Source organism: Triticum urartu, chromosome 7A (genome assembly GCF_056163025.1).
Source record: "Triticum urartu cultivar PI428250 chromosome 7A, HENAU_Tu73, whole genome shotgun sequence".
Taxonomy (NCBI): Eukaryota; Viridiplantae; Streptophyta; class Magnoliopsida; order Poales; family Poaceae; genus Triticum; species Triticum urartu.
The window spans coordinates 1,281,894-1,302,841 of NC_141879.1; the positions used below are offsets into that span (position 1 = coordinate 1,281,894).

A 20,948-nucleotide genomic window follows, 5' to 3' on the forward strand; every position below is an offset into this window, starting at 1 on the left:
GAAGATCGTGATGAACATATATGCATACAGAGAGAAGTGATATCGACCACCTCTCTTTCTCCGACAGATTGGTCGAACAACAAGTTCTCGTATATCTATCTGACACTACCGGCTACATATATACAATAATTATCTCTTACAAATATAATCATACGGACTCAGGGTCAACATAGAATTCTCCGTCTTCAGGGATCACGTGGTCAAGAAAGAATGCTGCCAATTCCTCTTGAATTGCTCGCATGCGAGCTGGTGCTAGGAGTTCATCCCGCTTCCGAAACATCTAATTTAAAGAAGGGGGTCAATACATATATATATGAATGAATGAAACTCAACACAAATGATGGTAATAAAATAAAATTGTGAATGTTGTTATTTACGTACTTCATGCTGTTCGTCAGTGTAGCCCCGCTCACAGGTCGTGTGGCGGATGGACTCACAAACATAGTATCCACAGAAATCATTCCCTTGTTCCTGCCACAACCACTTTACAAGAAATAGAGGTTAATCAAACTGATAAGCAAGAATGCCAAATGGTATTGATGAAACTAGCGCTTGAATGACTAGTAGATGCGCTTAAAATGCTACTATAGCTAGTACTTACTTTCGGGTGTCTAAATTGTAGCTCCTTCGGCAGTCCCGGAGCTTTTCTGGTGAATTTTCTCCAAACCCTGCCGGACAAAGAAAACAATTACTTGATATATCATGAAATGAACAAAGTTGTTGATATGGTGGATAATGATCGATTTAACTTACTTCTCGAGTATTTGAGTCATGTCTGCATAGTCCTTGGGATCTTTTCGTCTTGAGTCTAAGACGGTTACTAGTCCCTGCTCAAGCTTAATATGTAGGAGAATATAGTGGAAACTGCACACGCATGCATAACTCATCAATTACATTACTATAACCTTGACTAATATATAAGGGAAACCGAATACGCACAAGACAGTAACACTCACTTGAAGTTGTAAGGAAAGAGTATTATATCTTTGTTTTGATTTATTATCAACGATTGTAGCATGCTGGCCTCGGTATCTGCGGCATGAAATTTAACCTGAGTTGCATCTATGAGATATGTGTTAATGAACCCAATATCACCGACTTGTCTTTTCTTCAATTCGACGATCTTCAATCTGCATAATATAGTGAGGATGATTATAAATACATGCAATGAAAGAGCTAAGCTATATAGAGAAACTTAATGACAGAAGTAGTACTACTTACAGACAGTAACAGGCGACCGTTGTTTTATCGAGGGCCAATTGATTGAAAAACGGATAGAACTCCTCAAATGGAACAGGCAACAGATCAATTCCAACGAGGTCATGCTCCTTTTTAACTTTCAAATACAAAGTACTCCTCCCCCCAGAGTCTGTGCAGATTTTCAAGTACCAATCATGCAATCTTCGCATCATCGTTGATAGAGATCTTTCATCTTTGACGAGAGGCTTCCCGTACTCATATCTTTGTATCTGCATCTCCATGGGTTCATAATGTACTTCGTCGGGCAGGTAATCTGCAAGATTGCTATAACCGGGCACCATCCTCGGATCATTAGCGACGTTGTGGCTAGGCACCTTGAGCGGGGGGCACGATTGCTTCGCTTGTTCGCCGAGCTGGGCAATTTGTTTCCCAGCTCATCGTTCTTTCAGCCTTTGATCACTGACAGTACTTCCCGACCGCTCCGCTTCGGCAAATTCCTTTCCAATAATGCGGTCATAGTTTCCTTTCGGCGGATCAGACTTCGGTGGTTTTGTCAGGGCAGCCAGAGTGCGCTTCACTTTCACCCGATCTACCTTCTCCTCCGGAGGTGGATGTTTCTTTGCTTTCACCCCTTCAAAGAATTTCCTTACTTCTTCTCGCGCGATCTCGGCGTTCTCCTCCTGGGTCCTCTCGTATGGTAACTTCTCTGGAGTCTTCAGAGAAGGACCGAATCTGTATGTCCTCCCGCCTCTGGTTGTACTGCTAGACGCCGACCGAGCAGACGGAGCGGTTGTCTTCTTTACTTGCTTAAGAGGCGGAGGAGAAGGACTACGACGCGCCGGAGCAGCTGGAGCGGCGGCAGGTCTCTTCCGCCCTTGCTGACGAGGCGGAGAAGGAGGAGGCTGGCTGCTCGGGCGCGTCGGCGCAGGCGGAGAAGGAGGCGGAGTGCCACCACGCGCCGGAGAAGGAGCCGGCCGAGGGCCCTGATCGTCACTCGCTGGAGGAGGAGGCAGTGGAGGAGGCGGAGTGCCCTGACTCACCGGAGGAGGAGGAGGAGGTGGAGGCGTCCAGTTCGGAAGGTTGATGAGCTCCTTCTGCCATAGGCATGGAGTCTTCAGAGCAGACCCCAGCCGAGTCTCCCCTTCACCGGTAGGGTGGTCAAGCTGGAGGTCCTCAAATCCCTCCGTTATCTCATCCACCATCACCCTAGCATATCCTTCTGGAATCGGCCGGTAGTGAAAAGTTGCGCCGGGTTCAGTAGGATAAACAGAGCCAACAGCCGCCTTGACCTTCAAATTCATCCATTGCGTCATAAGGTGGCAATTTTGAGACTCTGTGATAGCATCTACGGGATAGCTGGCAGGAGCCGTCAAGGTATGCTCCGGCTGAAGCAGCTCGGTGGAAGCCACGCTGCTTCTGCGCTGAGATGGTGGGGTAGCTTCGGGGGAGGCTTCGGCAGTACGTTTGCTGCGATTTGCTTCTCGTTCCTCTATCGCGTCTACCCTTGCTTGCAGCGCCTGCATTTGGGTCTGCTGCACTTTTTTCCTCCTCTCATGGGATTTGTAACCGCCTGCGTCCGGAAACCCAACCTTCCACGGAATGGAGCCTGGCGTGCCTCGTGTCCGTCCAGGGTGCTCAGGATTCCCGAGGGCCATTGTGAGCTTGTCGTTCTCTCTGTCTGGAAAGAACGTGCCTTCCTGCGCTGCTTCGATATACTGGTTAAGCTTACTGACTGGAATGTCCATTTGATCGTTCGTCCAAATGCACTTCCCTGTTTCAGGGTCCAAGGTTCCGCCAGCCCCGAAGAACCAAGTCCGGCAACGGTCTGGCCAGTTATTTGTCTCTGGTTCGATCCCTTTATGAACCAGATCATTCTCAATCTTGGACCACTTAGGCCGGGCTACGAGGTAGCCACCTGACCCGTGCGATGGTGAAGCTTCTTCTTCGCAGCATTTTGCTTGTTTGTCGCCGACATCTTCTTACTCTTTTCCGATGTCTTGTGGGCCACAAATGCGGGCCAGTAATCTCTGATCTTCTCATATCTTCCCTTGAATTCTGGTGTCTCATTATTTTCGACAAACTTATTCAGCTCTTTCTTCCACGTCCTGAATAGTTCTGCCATCCTCTTCAGAGCAAAAGACTTGATTAATTTCTCTTTAACTGGGTTCTCTGGATTATCCTCTGGCGTAGGGTGAAATTTGACTTCAGCTCAGTCCAAAGATCATTTTTCTGCATATCATTGACATAAGACACCTCAGGGTCTTCTGTAGCCGGCTTAAACCATTGCTGGATGCTTATCGGGATCTTCTCCCTAACCAGAACCCCGCACTGAGCAACAAATGCGCTCTTTGTCCGGAGGGGTTCAATAGGTTGGCCGTCGGGCGCGATTGCTGTGATCTCAAGCTTTTCATCCGAGCTCAACTTTTTCTTCGGGCCTCGTCTCTTTACCGAAGTTGTGCTCGATCCGGAGGGCTAGAAAAAAGAACAAACTTAATTAATATGTGTACATACCAAAACAATGAATGCATCAATCAGCTAGTCAGCATAGGCTTAACTAATATATATACCTGGCCGAACTCGGTTCGGTCACCGGAGCCGTCATCACGGTCTCCTTCTTGCACCGGCATTGGGTCACCGGAGCCGTCCTCATGTTCTTCTTCTTGCACCGGCATTAGGTCACCGTAGCCAGCTTGTTCACCCTCTCCTTCCAGACCATCAGTGTCGTTGAGAAAGTACGAGACGGCATCACTTCCTTCTGCGATTATCTCCCTCAACAACGCTTCTTTTGCTTCGTCTCGGGGGTGTCCATAGTTTCTACAAATATTTACAACATGGCAATTATTATTCAAACATGACAGATGGATATATTAGTGCCAAATGTACAACTAGCTACCTAATCATAGCAAGCTACCGGGAGGGGGTATATATCGACAACGACGACACTACATCTATGTCCCTCGACGACCCTCGTTCCCGATAAAAAAAAGAGGAAGAAGAATAAAAAAAGAGGAGAAGAAAGAATAGAGGAGAAGAACTCCTCTATTCTTTCTTCTCCTCTTTTTTCTTCTTCTTCCTCTTCTTTTTTTATCCTCTTCTTCCTCTCATGTTCGAGAGGATCGCCGAGGGGTCGGGAGGTTGCGTAGTGTCAAAGGATTCAACAAAACCATGTCTTCATCATTAGGAGAAAGTAACATGTGCATGATGGTACGAAGCTCTTCAAAGTTGTTCTGGAACGGAGTCCCAGATAGGATAATTCGCTTTTTGGTACAAAGTTCAGCAAGAGCCTTCCGAATATCGCTATTTGGAAGGCCTTTTCTGAATTCGTACCAAAAGGCGGATTATTCTATCCGGGACTCCATTCCAGAACAACTTTGCAGAACTTCGTACCAACATGCCCTGGTTACTTCGGCTAATGATGAAGGCATGGATTTCTTCAATACTTTGACACTAGGAAACCTCTCTCGACCCCTCGGCGATCCTCGACCCCTCGAACCCTTGACGACCCTGGAACCCTCGACCCCTAGACGACCCTGCTGGAACCCTCGACCCTATAGAACCCTCGAACCCTCGACCCTGAAACCCTCGACCCTTGACCCCTTAACGACCCTCGACCCTCTACCCTAGTTCCCGACCCTCGACCCCTCGGCGATCCTCGACACCCTCGTTCCCGATAAAAATTAAGAAGAAGAAGAAGAAGAAGAAGAAGAAGAAGAAGAAGAAGAAGAAGAAGAAGAAGAAGAAGAAGAAGAAGAAGAAGAAGAAAGAAGAAGAAAAAGAGGTGAAGAAGAAAGGAATAGTGGAGAAGAAGAGAAAATAGAATATATTCTATTTTCTCTTCTTCTCCACTATTCCTTTCTTCTTCTCCTCTTCTTTTTCTTCTTTTTTCTTCTTCTTATTTATTTATCCTCTTCTTTTCGGTAGAGGAAACCCTAAATAGCTAGCAAGTATCGTGGGTGTGAGATACATGTGGCCTTCGGTGTCGGACACTACATCCACGTCCCACAAGTGACGTGGGCGTCGAAGCCCGCGCCACTTGTGGGATGTGGATGTAGTGTCCGACACCGACGGTACATGTATCTCACACCGACGATACTTTCTATTTAGGGTTTCTCCTCTACCGCTCGGTGACCCTCTCGACGACCCTCGTTCCCGATAAAATAAAGAGGAAGAAGAAAAAGAAAAAAGAAGAGAAGAAAGAATAGAGGAGAAGACTTCCTCTTCTTCCTCTCCTCTTCTTCTCCCTCTTCTTCCCCTTCTTCCTCGCCTCTCTCATGAATGTCCGACGTTCTCGACCCCCCCCCCATGTGTCGAAGAAAAAAAAGAAGAAAAAAAATAGGAGAAGAAGAAAGGAATAGAGGAGAAAAGAGAAAATAGAATATATATTCTATTTTTCTCTTCTTCTCCTCTATTCCTTTCTTCTTCTCCTCTTCTTTTTCTTCTTTTTTCTTCTTCTTATTTATTTCTCCTCGTCTTCCTCTCCCCTCTCGGCGACCCTAGACCCCCTCTCGACCCTCGACCCTTAGGCGACCGTCGACCCCTCTATTTTTTTTTCTTCCTCTTCTTTTTTATCCTCTTCTTCCTCTACCGCTCGGCGACCCTCTATTCTTTCTTCTCCTCTTTTTTCTTTTCTTATTCCTCTTGTTTTTTTATCCTCTTCCTCCTCTCATGTTCGACGACCCTCGACCCCTCGGCGACCCTAGACCCCCTCTCGACCCCCTCTTCTTCTCCCTCTTCTTCCCCTTCTTCCCCGCCTCTCTCATGAATGTCCGACGTCCCCCCTCCCCCCCCCCCTCATCATCATCTCTCATCCCCCCTCTCATGTTCGACGACCCTCGACCCCTTGGCCGCCCTCTCGACACACCCACGACCTAAAATAACCTAAAATGAAAATAACCTAAAATTCACTAAAGTTATCGATGACCCTCTTGACACACCCACGAATAAGAAAATATATCATCTTCTTCATCTCCTCTTCTTTGCATATTCACATAGCCACATACACATACATAGCCACACATACATATAGAACTTTTCTGAACATATATATATACCCACATTCATATAGAACTTTTCTGAACATATATAGATGATTTTCTAAAAATGTAACTTTTGCATATATGAACAGAGAGCAGCGGCGACAATGGGTGGCATCGTCGGCGACGGGGATGGGAAAGGGGGGAGCTCACTGGGGGCGTGCGGCGACGGGGAGAGGAGGCCAGCGACGGGAAGGAGGACGGCGGGCTCGGGGACGGCGTGCGCGGGGCGGCACGTGGTGACGGGGACGACGGGCTCGGGGTGGCACACGGCGATGGGGACGGCCGCGGGCTCGGGGCGGCACACAGCGACGGGGACGACGGGCTCGGGGTGGCACACGGCGACGGGGACGGCCGCGGGCTCGGGGCGGCACACGGCGACGGGGACGATCGAGGAGGCGGGGCTCGGGGCAGGGCGGACGGCAGCGAGCTCGGGGCAGGGCGGCCGGCGACGGGCAGGAGGATGCGACGACGACGACAGCGACAGGGCGCGACGACGACGACAGCGACAGGGCGTGGCGACGGCGACAGCGACAGGGCGCGGCGACGGCGATGGGGCAGGGCGTAGCGACGGTGACGGGGCAGGGCACGGCGACGGCGACGAGGAGGACGAGCAGCCTGGCGGCGTCGGCGATGGGGAATGGAGCAGTTGGCGAAAATTTCCAAAGTGTGGGCTTATATAGCAGAGCCTTTAGTCCCAGTTCATGGCAGCAACCGGGACCAAAGGTGGGCATTAGTCCCGGTTGGTGCCACCAACCGAGACCAAAGGCCTCTTTTCGGCAGCCCAAAGGGCGGGAAGCGAAGGCCATTGGTCCCGGTTGGTGGCACCAACCAGGACTAAAGGGGGGCAATGGTCACGGTTGGTGCCACGAACCGTGACCAATGCCCCCTTTAGTCCCGGTTGGTGCCACCAACCGGGACCAATGGCCTTGTGCTGCCCCGCGCCCAAAAGTTTAGTCCCACATCGCTAGCTGAAGGGCGTCGGCACTGGTTTATAAGCGCTGGTGTGCCTCCCCATTCGAGCTCCTCTCTAATGCAGGCTTTCGGGCCTAAACTTGCTACTGCCTGTGGGCCTATTGGGCCTTCTGCGGGCTTGAATCCTGGCCCATGTAGGGTTTCTAGTCATATTCACGCCGTGGAGGCCCAGTAGGAGGCATTTTTTTGGTTTTTTCTTTTTTATTTCTACATTTTTTTGGTTTTTTATTTTTTTATTTCTACTTACAACTAAATACTTACAGTTTTTTTGTGATTTCTTTTTGCTTTTAGGTCACAAAAATTACAAACTTTCCGTCAGTGCCATTAGTTTTAAATTTTAAATAGTTTAAATTTGAATTTTTAAAAATTTGTGTGAATCACTAGTTTATGAATAACTTTACTATAAAAATAGAATTTTTTTTCTATTTATTTTTAATTTCTACTTACAACTAAATACTTACAGTTTTTTAGTGATTTCTTTTTGCTTTTAGGTCACAAAAATTATAAACTTTCTGTTGGTGCCATTAGTTTTAAATTTTGAATAGTTTAAATTTGAATTTTTAAAAATTTGTGTGAATCACTAGTTTATGAATAACTTTACTATAAAAATAGATTTTTTTTCTTCTTTGCTATTTATTTTTTATTTATACTTACAATTAAATACTTATAGTTTGATTTTAGGTCACAAAAATTATATTCTTTTTGCTATTGAAGAATATTATAGTTTTATTTTAGTTGATCATAACATAATATTTTAATTGATTGTTTTTATTTTCATAAAAATTTTGTAGTTTATTCTGTTTGCTATTAATTCATTCTTTGAGCTAAATGACTCTGAAATTGGAAAGCATTTCAAAATGAACTCTGAAAAGGTTGAAAGTTGGCAAGGTATCATCATTTCACCCACATAGCATGTTCCAAAAAGTAGAGAGGGTTACGACAAAAACTTGATGCACTTCGTGTACAAAATGGACAATCACTTTCGAAGTATCAAAGTTTCGAACCATAAGACATGAAAGCATTTCAAATGAACTCTGAAAAAGTTGAAAGTTGGGATGGTATCATTTCACCCACATAGCATGTGCATGTACAAAACGGACAATGGTAGCATGTTCGTCTGTTACAAATTTGGCATGGTATCATCATAATAGTTGCGGGAGAAAGTCTTCACTTTTTCTTCGCTTGTGTCATTTGCTTATTGCGCCGTAACCATGGATAATCTTCATTGTTTATCAGGATGCTTGGGTCAGCCTTGACATTGAAGGGAGGAATTTCATGAAACTTTTCATAATCTTCAGACATGTCTGTCTTGCCGTCCACTCCCAGGATGTCCCTTTTTCCTGAAAGAACTATGTGGCGCTTTGGCTCATCGTATGATGTATTCGCTTCCTTATCTTTTCTTTTTCTCGGTTTGGTAGACATGTCCTTCACATAGATAACCTGTGCCACATCATTGGCTAGGACGAACGGTTCGTCAGTGTACCCAAGATTTTTCAGATCCACTGTTGTCATTCCGTACTGTGGGTCTACCTGTACCCCGCCGCCTAACAGATTGACCCATTTGCACTTAAACAAAGGGACCTTAAAATCAGGTCCGTAGTCAAGTTCCCATATGTCCACTATGTAACCATAATATGTATCCTTTCCGCTCTCGGTTGCTGCATCAAAGCGGACACCGCTGTTTTGGTTTGTGCTCTTTTGATCTTGGGCGATCGTGTAAAATGTATTCCCATTTATCTCGTATCCTTTGTAAGTCAATACAGTCAAAGATGGTCCCCGGACAACAAGTACAACTCATCACAAACAGTGTTGTCACCTCTGAGACGTGTTTCCAACCAACTGTTGAAAGTCCTGATGTGTTCACATGTAATCCAGTCATCGCACTGCTCCGGGTGTTTGGAGCGCAGACTGTTCTTGTGTTCATCGACATACGGGGTCACCAAGGTAGAGTTCTGTAGAACTGTGTAGTGTGCTTGAGACCAAGAATATCCGTCCCTGCATATTATTGAGTCTCTTCCAAGAGTGCCTTTTCCAGTCAGTCTCCCCTCATACCACGATTTAGGGAGACCTATCTTGTTAAGGCCAGGAATGAAGTCAACACAAAACCCGATAACATCCTCTGTTTGATGGCCCATGGAGATGCTTCCTTCTGGCCTAGCGCCGTTACGGACATATTTCTTTAGGACTCCCATGAACCTCTCAAAGGGGAACATATTGTGTAGAAATACGGGCCCCAGGATGACAATCTCGTCGACTAGATGAACTAGGACGTGTGTCATGATATTGAAGAAGGATGGTGGGAACACCAGCTCGAAACTGACAAGACATTGCGCCACACCACTCCTTAGCCTTGGTACGATTTCTGGATTGATCACCTTCTGAGAGATTGCATTGAGGAATGCACATAGCTTCACAATGGCTAATCGGACGTTTTCCGGTAGAAGCCCCCTCAATGCAACCGGAAGCAGTTGCGTCATAATCACGTGGCAGTCATGAGACTTTAGGTTCTGAAACTTTTTCTTTGGCATATTTATTATTCCCTTTATATTCGACGAGAAGCCAATCGTGACCTTCATACTGAGCAGACATTCAAAGAAGATTTCTTTCTCTTCTTTCGTAAGAGCGTAGCTGGCAGGACCTTTATACTGCTTCGGAGGCATGCCGTCTTTTTTGTGCAAACGTTGCAGGTCCTCCCGTGCCTCAGGTGTATCTTTTGTCTTCCCATACACGCCCAAGAAGCCTAGCAGGTTCACGCAAAGGTTATTCGTCACGTGCATCACGTCGATTGAGGAGCGGACCTCTGGGTCTTTCCAGTAGGGTAGGTCCCAAAATATAGATTTCTTCTTCCACATGGGTACGTGTCCCTCAGCGTCATTCGGAACAGCTAGTCCACCGGGACCCTTTCCAAAGATTACGTAGTGTAAATCATTGACCATAGCAAGCACGTGATCACCGGTGCGCATGGCGGGCTTCTTCCGGTGATCTGCCTCGCCTTTGAAATGCTTGCCTTTCTTTCGACATTGATGGTTGGTCGGAAGAAATCGACGATGGCCCAGGTACACATTCTTCCTGCATTTGTCCAGGTATATACTTTCAGTGTCATCTAAACAGTGCGTGCATGCGTGGTATCCTTTGTTTGTCTGTCCTGAAAGGTTACTGAGAGCGGGCCAATCGTTGATGGTCACGAAGAGCAACGCCTTAAGGTTAAATTCCTCCTGTCTGTGCTCATCCCACGTACGTACACCGTTTCCATTCCACAGCTGTAAAAGTTCTTCAACTAATGGCCTTAGGTACACATCAATTTTGTTGTCAGGTTGCTTAGGGCCTTGGATGAGAACTGGCATCATAATGAACTTCCGCTTCATGCACATCCAAGGAGGAAGGTTATACATACATAGAGTCACGGGCCAGGTGCTGTGATTGCTGCTCTGCTCCCCGAAAGGATTAATGCCATCCGCGCTTAAAGCAAACCATACATTCCTTGGGTCCTTTGCAAACTCATCCCAGTACTTTCTCTCGATTTTTCTCCACTGCGACCCGTCAGCGGGTGCTCTCAACTTCCCATCTTTCTTTCGGTTCTCACTGTGCCATCGCATCAACTTGGCATGCTCTTCGTTTCTGAACAGACGTTTCAACCGTGGTATTATAGGAGCATACCACATCACCTTCGCAGGGACCCTCTTCCTGAGGGGCTCGCCGTCAACATCACCAGGGTCATCTCGTCTAATCTTATACCGCAACGCACCGCATACCGGGCATGCGTTCAGATCCTTGTATGCACCGCGGTAGAGGATGCAGTCATTAGGGCATGCATGTATCTTCTCCACCTCCAATCCTAGAGGGCATACGACCTTCTTTGCTGCGTATGTACTGTCGGGCAATTCGTTATCCTTTGGATGCTTCTTCTTCAATATTTTCAGTAGCTTCTCAAATCCTTTGTCAGCCACAGCATTCTCTGCCTTCCACTGCAGCAATTCCAGTACGGTACCGAGCTTTGTGTTGCCATCTTCGCAATTGGGGTATAACCCTTTTTTGTGATCCTCTAACATGCGATCGAACTTCATCTTCTCCTTTTGACTAATGCATTGCGTCCTTGCATCGACAATGACCCGGCGGAGATCATCATCATCGGGCACATCGTCTGGTTCCTCTTGATCTTCAGCAGCTTCACCCGTGGCAGCATCATTGGGCACATCGTCTGGTTCCTCTTGATCTTCACCAGCTCCCCCCGTTGCAGCATCACCGTATTCAGGGGGCACATAGTTGTCATCGTACTCTTCTTCTTCGCCGTCTTCCATCATAACCCCTATTTCTCCGTGCCTCGTCCAAACATTATAGTGTGGCATGAAACCCTTGTAAAGCAGGTGGGAGTGAAGGATTTTCCGGTTAGAGTAAGACCTCGTATTCCCACATTCAGTGCATGGACAACACATAAAACCATTCTGCTTGTTTGCCTCAGCCGCATCGAGAAACTCATGCACGCCCTTAATGTACTCGCGGGTGTGTCTGTCACCGTACATCCATTGCCGGTTCATCTGCGTGGATTATATATAATTAAGTGTCCAAATTAATAGAAGTTCATCATCACATTAAAACCAAAGTGCATACATAGTTCTCATCTAATAACATATAGCTCTCCAGAGCATCTAATTAATTAAACCATACATTGAAACTATGTAAAACATTTCAATGCGAAAACAAATGCGATCATAATCGCAACCAAGGTAACAATTGATCCAACGGCATAACGATACCAAGCCTCAGTATGAATGGCATATTTTCTAATCTTTCTAATCTTCAAGCGCATTGCATCCATCTTGATCTTGTGATCATCGAAGACATCCGCAACATGCAACTCCAATATCATCTTCTCCTCCTCAATTTTTTTTATTTTTTCCTTCAACAAATTGTTTTCTTCTTCAACTAAATTTAACCTCTCGACAATAGGGTCGGTTGGCATTTCCGATTCACATACATCCTAGATAAATAAAATCTATGTCACGTTGGTCGGCATAATTTTCATAAACAATAAATGAACCAATAGTTATAAAGATAATATACATACCAAATCCGAATCATAGACAGGACGAGGGCCGACGGGGGCGGATACCAAAACCATCGCACTATATAAGATGCAATAATAAATGTAAGAAAATGATACAAGTATCTATCTAAACATACAAGTAAGAATATTTTTCCTTTCAGAAAGAAGATAAGAACAAGAGGCTCACCACGGTGGTGTCGGTGATGAGATCGGCGCGGGTGATCGACGGCGGTGAAGATGGGGACGGGGCGTGAACCGCTAAATCTAGACAAATCTCGAGGAAAATGGAGCTTGGAGGTCGAGCTTCGAGAGGAGAAAGCTTAAGTAGTGTGGCTCGGGCATTCCATCGAACACCTCATGTGCATAGGAGGTGAGCTAGAGCACCACAAAGCCCTCTCCCCCTCGGCCAGAAAAAACAGAGCACTGTGCTCTGCTCTTGCGTGAGGGGGTATATATAGGCACCTCATTGGTCCCGGTTGGTGACATGAGCCGGGACTAAAGGGGAGCCTTTGGTCCCGGTTCAAGCCACCAACCGGGACCAATGGTGGTGGGCCAGGAGCGAGGCCCATTGATCCCGGTTCGTCCCACCAACCGGGACCAAAAGGTCCAGACGAACCGGGACCAATGGCCCACGTGGCCCGGCCGGCCCCCTGGGCTCACGAACCGGGACCAATGCCCACATTGGTCCCGGTTCTAGACTGAACCGGGACTAATGGGCTGAGCCGGCCTGGACCATAGCCCTGTTTTCTACTAGTGTAGCCATCTCTACACAGAAGAGATCCGCTAACAAGATTTTTATTGACGGAGGTGACATAATGCACGTTCTTCAGCCGCACGATCTTCCCCGATGTAAACTTCAGATCGACCGTGCCAACACCACGAACAGAAGCACTTGAACTTTTCCCATCAGCACGGTTGAAGTCCCTGTGGTCTGATAAGAGGAAAACATGGAAATATCACCGCATACATGCACATTAGCACCCGTGTCAATCAACCAATCAGGAGAATGACATACTGAAAGAATAGTGAGAAATATACCATACCCAGCATCCTTCATGTCAGTGTCTCCAATGACAACATTAGCGGTCTTGCCGCCTTTCCCAGGATGACGCTTGTCATAGCGATGAGGGCAACTAGGAGCCCAATGATCAGGATCCCCACACACATGACAAACACCTTTCTTCTTGTCATTCTTCTTCTTGAAGTTCATGTGTTGCACAGCCTTTTTCTTCCCATCAAAATTTGCTTTACCATCAAACTTTCCCTTGTTCCTGAACTTGTGGGGCTGGAAGTTCTTCTTCTGTACCAGATTAGCACTAGATCCTTCCTCAATACCTCGAGCACGTGTGTCCTTTGCTCTCGCCTTTTCTTCCACATCAAGAGTGCCAATGAGATCCGGGACGGAAAACTCCTGTCTCTTATGTTTCAGTAAGATAGCAAAGTTCCTCCACGAAGGAGGAAACTTAGTGATGATACCTCCGGCAACAAACTTGTCCGGTAGCATACAACTGAAGTGCTCAAGTTCTCTAGCAAATGACTGTATCTCATGAGCTTGCTCAACCACGGAGCGCTCTTCATTCATCCTGTAATCATAGAATTGCTCCATGATGTACAGCTCAGTGCCAGCATCCGAGACCCCAAACTTGGCCTCGAGTGCATCCCACATATCTTTTCCATTACCAATTGACGCATAAGAATCAACTATGTTCTCACCAAGAACACTCAAGAGAGCAGCCTTAAACAGAGTATCCATTTTCTGAAAAGCTTGTGCCTCTTGAGCATCAAGCTCCCCTTCAGATTTGCCAAGAGTGGCGTCATAGCAACTCATGGTTTGAAATCATAAGACTGCTCTCACGCGCCACCTCTTATAGTGGATACCCTCAAACATAGGAGGTCTCATGAAAGCAGCAAAACCACTTGGGGTAAATTGCCTATAATAAGGTTTTTGGATTGTTGGAAATATGAGCAATTTACCAAATGATTTTATTAACAGAAATACTAGATAAAGCACGACTAGTATAGCAGTGATAAAACAAGTCATGCGATTTGACAAAGAGAAGGTAAACAGCATCTGCATATATGAACTAGAACCGAACACATCTAGGACAAACACTAGAGCAAGAAGTTGTGACAGAACCTCTAACAGGAAGAGTATAAGAACGTATGGAACAAGAGCATATGCACCGGTCTTGGGGTCGGTGTCCTTGCCAGCCATGTCGTCGAGGAGGTTGTCGACGTCGGGGAAGAAGTCGTCATCGGGGAAGTAGTTCTCAGAGTCCGGGGCGTCCGTGACGAAGAAGTCAGTAGTCGCGTTGAGCGCTCCCCAAAAACCTTATCACCCTTCTCCCATACATGACTCAAAAGGTGCGGTTCCGGAGGCCTACTGTCCCGACCTGCGGTGCACGCCACAAGCCGGGATGGGGAAGAACGTAGCAGCAGCGCAGTGCTCAGGAACTTGTGGCGAGAGGAAGAAGAGGTTCTGGTGTGTCTCTTTGAGAGGAGCGACCTCCCTTTTATAGGCGCAAGAGAAGGAGGCGAGAGGCTGCGTCGGGAGCTGAAGAGAACGAGGGAGACAAAACGAACAGGCAACAGGCGAAGAGGTGCGCCGTTCGTATTCAATCTCTACTACAGCAAAAACGTTTCAGCTTCCGCGTGACCTTTCATATACCCGTCGTGCGTGGCAAAAATTTAGACATCGGCTCGGCTCATTCCCGCAACCCGCGGCGCATCGTGACGAGGCGTGGCGTGGCGTGGCGAGGCGGGCGGCGGAGGAGGAGCGCGCGTGGATGTCCCTCTTGTTCTCATCCTCATACATGTGGAGAAAGAGCCTCTCTTATAAAGAGGTCCAACTCCCTCTAAACTAGTAATGGGGGACTAAACTTTAGTCCCACCTCTTGCCTGGCACGAATGGGCTGCGTGAGCCTTTAGGATTTATTAGGAATTTCTGAAACTGCTATTAAGCTAGGTCCAAAATAGACAAAATTCCAGCATTTTCTATCTCAAGAACTCAATGTCCAGAAGGTGATCATAGAGACTGACTCGCAAGTGGCGGCTAGAAAAATTATGTCTCATCAAAAAGATCTCTCAGCTAATGGGCAACTAGTTGAAGAGATCAAAGGGCTGCTTCAGTCTTTTGAAGATTTTAAGGTTGCTTGGGTGCGACGGTCAGCGAATAAGGTCACACATATCTTAGCTAGGAATGGTTGCTGTAATGCCTTATATAAAACTTGGCTCCATGTTCCTCCCGAGTGTATTCGCTCGGAGGTAACAGTTGAGGGAGCTGCGAACTATGAATAAATTAGCAACATTTCTCTAAAAAAAATCAACTCTTTGTAATATTCTTCTATTAAGTTAAAAATAAAAAAACCGATCACGGTGAAGATACGCAACTCCCCTAAAAAAAGGAAATCGGCAGCTAACGTGTGTGCTTTGTAGTACTTTTTTTTTTGACGCGTGCTTTGTAGTACATTTTGGAACGTAGAAAGTAGTAGAGGATTCTTTTCAATTTTTGGTTAGTAGCTTAGCAAGCTTGCGGCTTGATTAGTAACGAGGAATTCTTTTACATGGCATGATGGAACTGTGTGATTAACAATTCAGGGAAACTCGAAAGGGCACGAAAGCAAAGACAAAGGCGCTTTATCGTCAAGGGTCTTAACATTGAACTTAGTGCTAACCAACCCACTGAGTATATGCCTTAACATCGTCAAAGGGTCCTAAAATCGCTGGCAAAAGCTTTGGGAACTCGTGATTGCTGGAGCACTCTGCACTTTCGGCGGCTTGTCTCACATAGTATATCTTATTAATCTGTCTGCACTTTCCGAGTGGCTGTCTGTTTGTTACTCCGTCGGTCACATGGAGCGTACCATGCCATGTTCTGCAGGGGCAGATCCACGTGGGTGCAGATGTACACCCAAATTTTTTTGCCAGAATTTTTGTATATAGCGTGTATGCTTGGTAAATGGACTAAAATGGTGTAGTTTGTTCACTAGACATCATGTCAATTCGTATAAAACTACCCACAAACATTTAACCCAATGAAATATATTTTTGGTTGCATCTTTTTAGCATAATATTTTTCGCCAATTAAAAGATAAACATAACATGCCTTGTTTATGGACATGTCATATTGTATAGTCATGCAGTGAAACTGAGTTGCTGAAAGGGCAAGCTCATGTCATACGGAGGCCGATTAATTCTGATAAATTCGGTGCCCACGAGTATGCCTATGTTTCTCTTGTCGTTCTTTGAAGTCCCAGTTGAAGTCAGGAAAAGACTGGACTTCTATCGATCGCGTTTCTTCTGGCAGGGTGATGAAATAAAAAGAAAATACTGCCTAGCCAAATGGGATATCATCTGTAGACCGAAAGACCAAGGGGGTCTTGGTATTGAGAATCTTGAAGTTAAGAACATATGCCTTCTCAGTAAGTGGCTGTGGAAGCTGTCCAGTGAGACGGATGTCACGTGGGCGCAAATCCTTCGTAGCAAGTACCTTCAGACCAAAACTTTGTCCCAGGTGACAGTCAGGCCGACCGATTCGCCTTTCTGGAAAGGACTGATGAAAGTCAAACAATCCTTATCTAATAGAACAAAGTTCATTATTGGCAACGGTGCTAGTACACGTTTCTGGGAGGATACTTGGCTTGGAGAGGAACCCTTGGCCATTCAATACCCGTCTTTATATCGCATTGTTCAATGACAAGAGGTGTTCGTTGCAACGGTATTTCAATCTATCCCCCTTAATATTCAGTTCAGACGATCGCCAGCGGGCAATCGTTGGGAAGAATGGCTCCATCTAGTTAGGAGACTGATGGAGGTTCAGATTTCTCAACAACCAGATGAATTACGCTGGAAGCTTACTAAGTCTGAAGTATTCACAGTTAAATCAATGTATATTGATGTTATTAATTCGAGCTTCATTCCTACCTCCAAGCATGTTTGGGCTGTCAAAGTTCCATTGAAAATAAAAGTGTTTATGTGGTTTGTCCATAAACAAGTTATTTTAACTAAGGACAACCTGACAAAGCGTAATTGGACAGGACCTACTAGGTGTAGTTTCTGTGATCGGGACGAGACGATCAAGCACCTGTTTCTTGATTGCCCGCTAGCCAAAGTTTTTTGGTGGATGGTCCACATTACTTTTAATATTACTCCACCGAATTCTGTCAACACGTTATTTGGGACGTGGCTTAACGGGATTGAGCCCGACTTAGCGAGACATATTCGTGTAGGAGTATGCGCTTTGCTGTGGACTATCTGGACTTCCAGAAATGATTTGGTTTTTAACAGAACATCACGTATTCATTTTTTGCAGGTTATCTTCCGTGCTACGGCATTGATCCATTCGTGGTCGCTACTCACTCAGATGGAGGCCAGGGAGCATTTGGTTACTGGATCTGTCCGCTGGGAGATGGTAACTCGGAATATTTTCAACGGGTTTGGATGACGGTCATGTAATAGGATAGGAAACTAGTTTACCTATCTCTCTTTAGCCAGCCGGTTGTGGCGTCCTTTATTTGGCTAGTTTGTGTTTCTAGCCCTTTTTGGCTCTGTGTGAGCTTTTTTCTCTTTTTTTCAGTTCGAGACTTTGAGACCTTGTTGGAACTTATTTGTTTGGTTTAATAAGATGGCCGTATGCATCGCTCTGATGCAGAGGCCGGGGAGATCCCCCTTTTCAAAAAAAAAGTAAATAATCTTCATTTTCTGTCATTAACGTCAGTATTATCATTATGATGGAATAAATATTCTTTTCACGTGAACATTTCAGATATTACTCCCTTCGTTTCAAATTATAGTTGTGGTTTTAGTTTGCAATATAAAATTTTGAACACTCAAGTGTGAAATCCTGGAGGGAAACACTTACTTTCTGTAGTCTAATATAGGAGACGAGCGCCATACCACTCGATGGCCGTCGATTCAGTTTGAATCACACGCTCACGGAACGTGCTTCACATGTAAAAAAACAAAAAGGGAAATCCCTCTGGCCTGGAATTAACATCCCGCAATCCCCGCATGCAATCTCTCCCTAATCACTTGCCTCCCATACCTCCTGATTCCACTCGCCGCCAACTGCACGCACAACCCCGAGCTCGCCTCGCCCAGATCGCCTCCTACCGCCGCCTCCCACGCACCCGTCTCCATCTCCCGTCGTCGTCGAGCAACACGACCACCTCACTGGCCAGCCCCCTTCCCCTACTCCTCCCCACCACATCGTCTTGTCCACCGATCTACCGAGGTGCTAATTCTCCACGATACTCATGGGCGTGATCTGCCGAGGTGCTAATTCTCCACGACACCATGACCGCAGTCCGACACGGCCGAGGATAGCTGGCACCGGCGGCCGTGAGCAAGAAGTTTGATGGCCAATCCCACGGTGAGCGGTAAGTCACAATGGGAGTTGATTCCAGTGTGTGTTCCTCACTGATTTTCCTGGTCACATTACAATGATTTAATTCTCTTATGATTGATTCTTGTGTGCTTGATTAGTAGGTGGCCGTGATGCCTATCCCAGCAGGGAGGTTGAAATAGGTATCTAGCAATGACCAAGTGACATCAGATTGCTTCCTTCGCCTATAGCGCCATCCCTTCTCGACAGCGATGGGAGCACTCGCCGGCCACACGAAACGGTGGCTCGCGTTGTCGGTTGACCTAATTTTAATTTGATTTCAGTTGTCCCACTTTGCTGTAAAGGAGGTCTCGGCTAATGGTGCACCGTTGCTGCAGTGCCGCTCCATACATGTCAATCCTTCTTAATGTCGCTAGCCATGGCAATAGAAGGAAGCACGACCACCATAGGAAGGACGCACACCTACCATCACAAGGAAGCATGGCTGATATCAGAAGGAAGCACAACGACCATGCATGGCCAGCATTGGAAGGACGCACGCCCGCCATCAAAATAGACTCCCGACTATGATTGCAATGAAGCACGAACAACTTTGAAACGAAGCTTGGTGACCATCGGCTAGTGGTGTTTGAGTGTTTGAACTGTGCCTAGATTCCACGTTTTGTTTTATGGAACCAAATTCTGATTTTTTGGATGCAAATTCTAGTTTCTTTGATAGTATTTGCTACAAATGTTTCCTGCATCTCATTTTACAATTTTAGCAATTGTCTTTGCTATCACCGTTGAAAGATGCCATGCTGCCATATTATACTTCATACATATGTTTCTTCATTTTAGGTAGTTTCTCTTCCATAGTTATAGCTTCCAAATTTTGTCTGTGTCATTCTCTCATGTAAACATTATGTTCATTAATACTGCTGGTACATACAGTACCAATTGTTGCTTCTGACATCCGATACATATGCATCATGCTTAACCGATGCATGCTTCAAGTAGTTGTGTGTGCTCTCTTCAGGGTCGATCGGTGTCGTGAGACAGGTATATATGGAGGCAAGTAGTGCATGCACTAAGAAGCATGGCAAAATGTGGATCTACCTCACAATGAGCACGTCCACCCTGCTCGATGAAGGGAAGCAAGTTCATAGTCTTTAGAAAATATACAATATGCACTTAGGAAGCATTGTACTATTTGTGTCTAGAAGGAAGCTAATTTGTAGCATATCCGAAACATGTTGTATGTACGGACAAAGCACAGAGAAAACTTATGTTGGGTTACATGCAAATTATTTTTACAGTGGAAACACTTATGTAGTGGATGGAAGCAAAAAGTTCTTGTTCTGGAAACATGTATAATAAAAAGAGTAAATGATGGGACACAAAATTTCCCTTGTGAAAACAAATACTTGGATGCAAGATTTTGGTACATGGAAGCACATTCTTGAATACAATTTTTTGTTAGGTCCAATCAAATTTCACACGCAAAAGAAGGAGGTTATGTCCTTGATGGAAGCAAAAAATATTGTGTTGGAAAGAAAAGTCAAATGTTACACAAGATACGAGTTTTTATTAGATTTTCGGCAAAAAAAAAGCAAATTTATCTTTGTTTTTTTTCTTTCTAAATCAGACATGTAAAAACATTTACCTGTATTGGATGAGACATTTAGAACTTAGTTGAGCGATTTAAGTAGAAGCAGCATGGACACGTTAGGAAGCAAGGCTGGCTACATGGACCCGTTATAAGAAGCAAGGCTGGCTACGTACGTTAATTTCGGGATCAGTTATGGAATCACGTATTAATGCTGGACGTCATGCAGAGAGATCTACGATCATGAGCTAGTCTGATGGGATGCTAGGGGTCGGTAGTCTGATCCCTAGTGGTTCCCAATCCTGGATCTGCAGCTGATGTGCTGCTCATAAGGGCACGTTACTACTTGTATTCATGGTTTACTATTTGATCACTCAATTAATTAATGTACACGAAATTGGTCATGCATGTTTTCCCCAAAATTAATGTGTTCCCCACACCGTACAAAACAATGTTTTTTCTTGGCATTATTTTAAATCGTGCAACTTGTTAGTTCAAATATGGTGGCTTAGTCTTACCAGCTTACATTACATGGTATCATGCCATATAATTTCTTAACAGAAGTGTCACACATTTGATCTGTTTTTTTTTATGAGGAAAAAGAGAATTCGTCATCAAGCGGCGGCCATGTCCGTTAATGCATACCCTATTTTTCTTTCATTAAGCACACACCTATGATAACCTAAACTACAAAGTAGCTAGCTTTCAGCCAGTACATAGGATGATGGAGCAAAGGCAGAGCAGCAAGTGTGTGTGTGCGCGCGCTTG

At 45.7% G+C, this 20,948-nt stretch overlaps 1 protein-coding gene and 1 long non-coding RNA gene across 2 annotated transcripts in view; one reads left to right on the plus strand and one right to left on the minus strand.

Annotated features, from left to right (window-relative positions):
- Positions 1–20,948, minus strand: part of LOC125525117 (putative disease resistance protein RGA3) — a 118,750-nt gene that overhangs the window by 79,458 nt on the left and 18,344 nt on the right. The gene's annotated exons all lie outside the window — the stretch shown is intronic.
- LOC147956672 (uncharacterized) lies at positions 18,279–19,527 on the plus strand. Its single transcript, XR_015611307.1, has 2 exons — positions 18,279–18,629; positions 18,739–19,527. It is a non-coding gene; the product is annotated as an uncharacterized LOC147956672 (long non-coding RNA).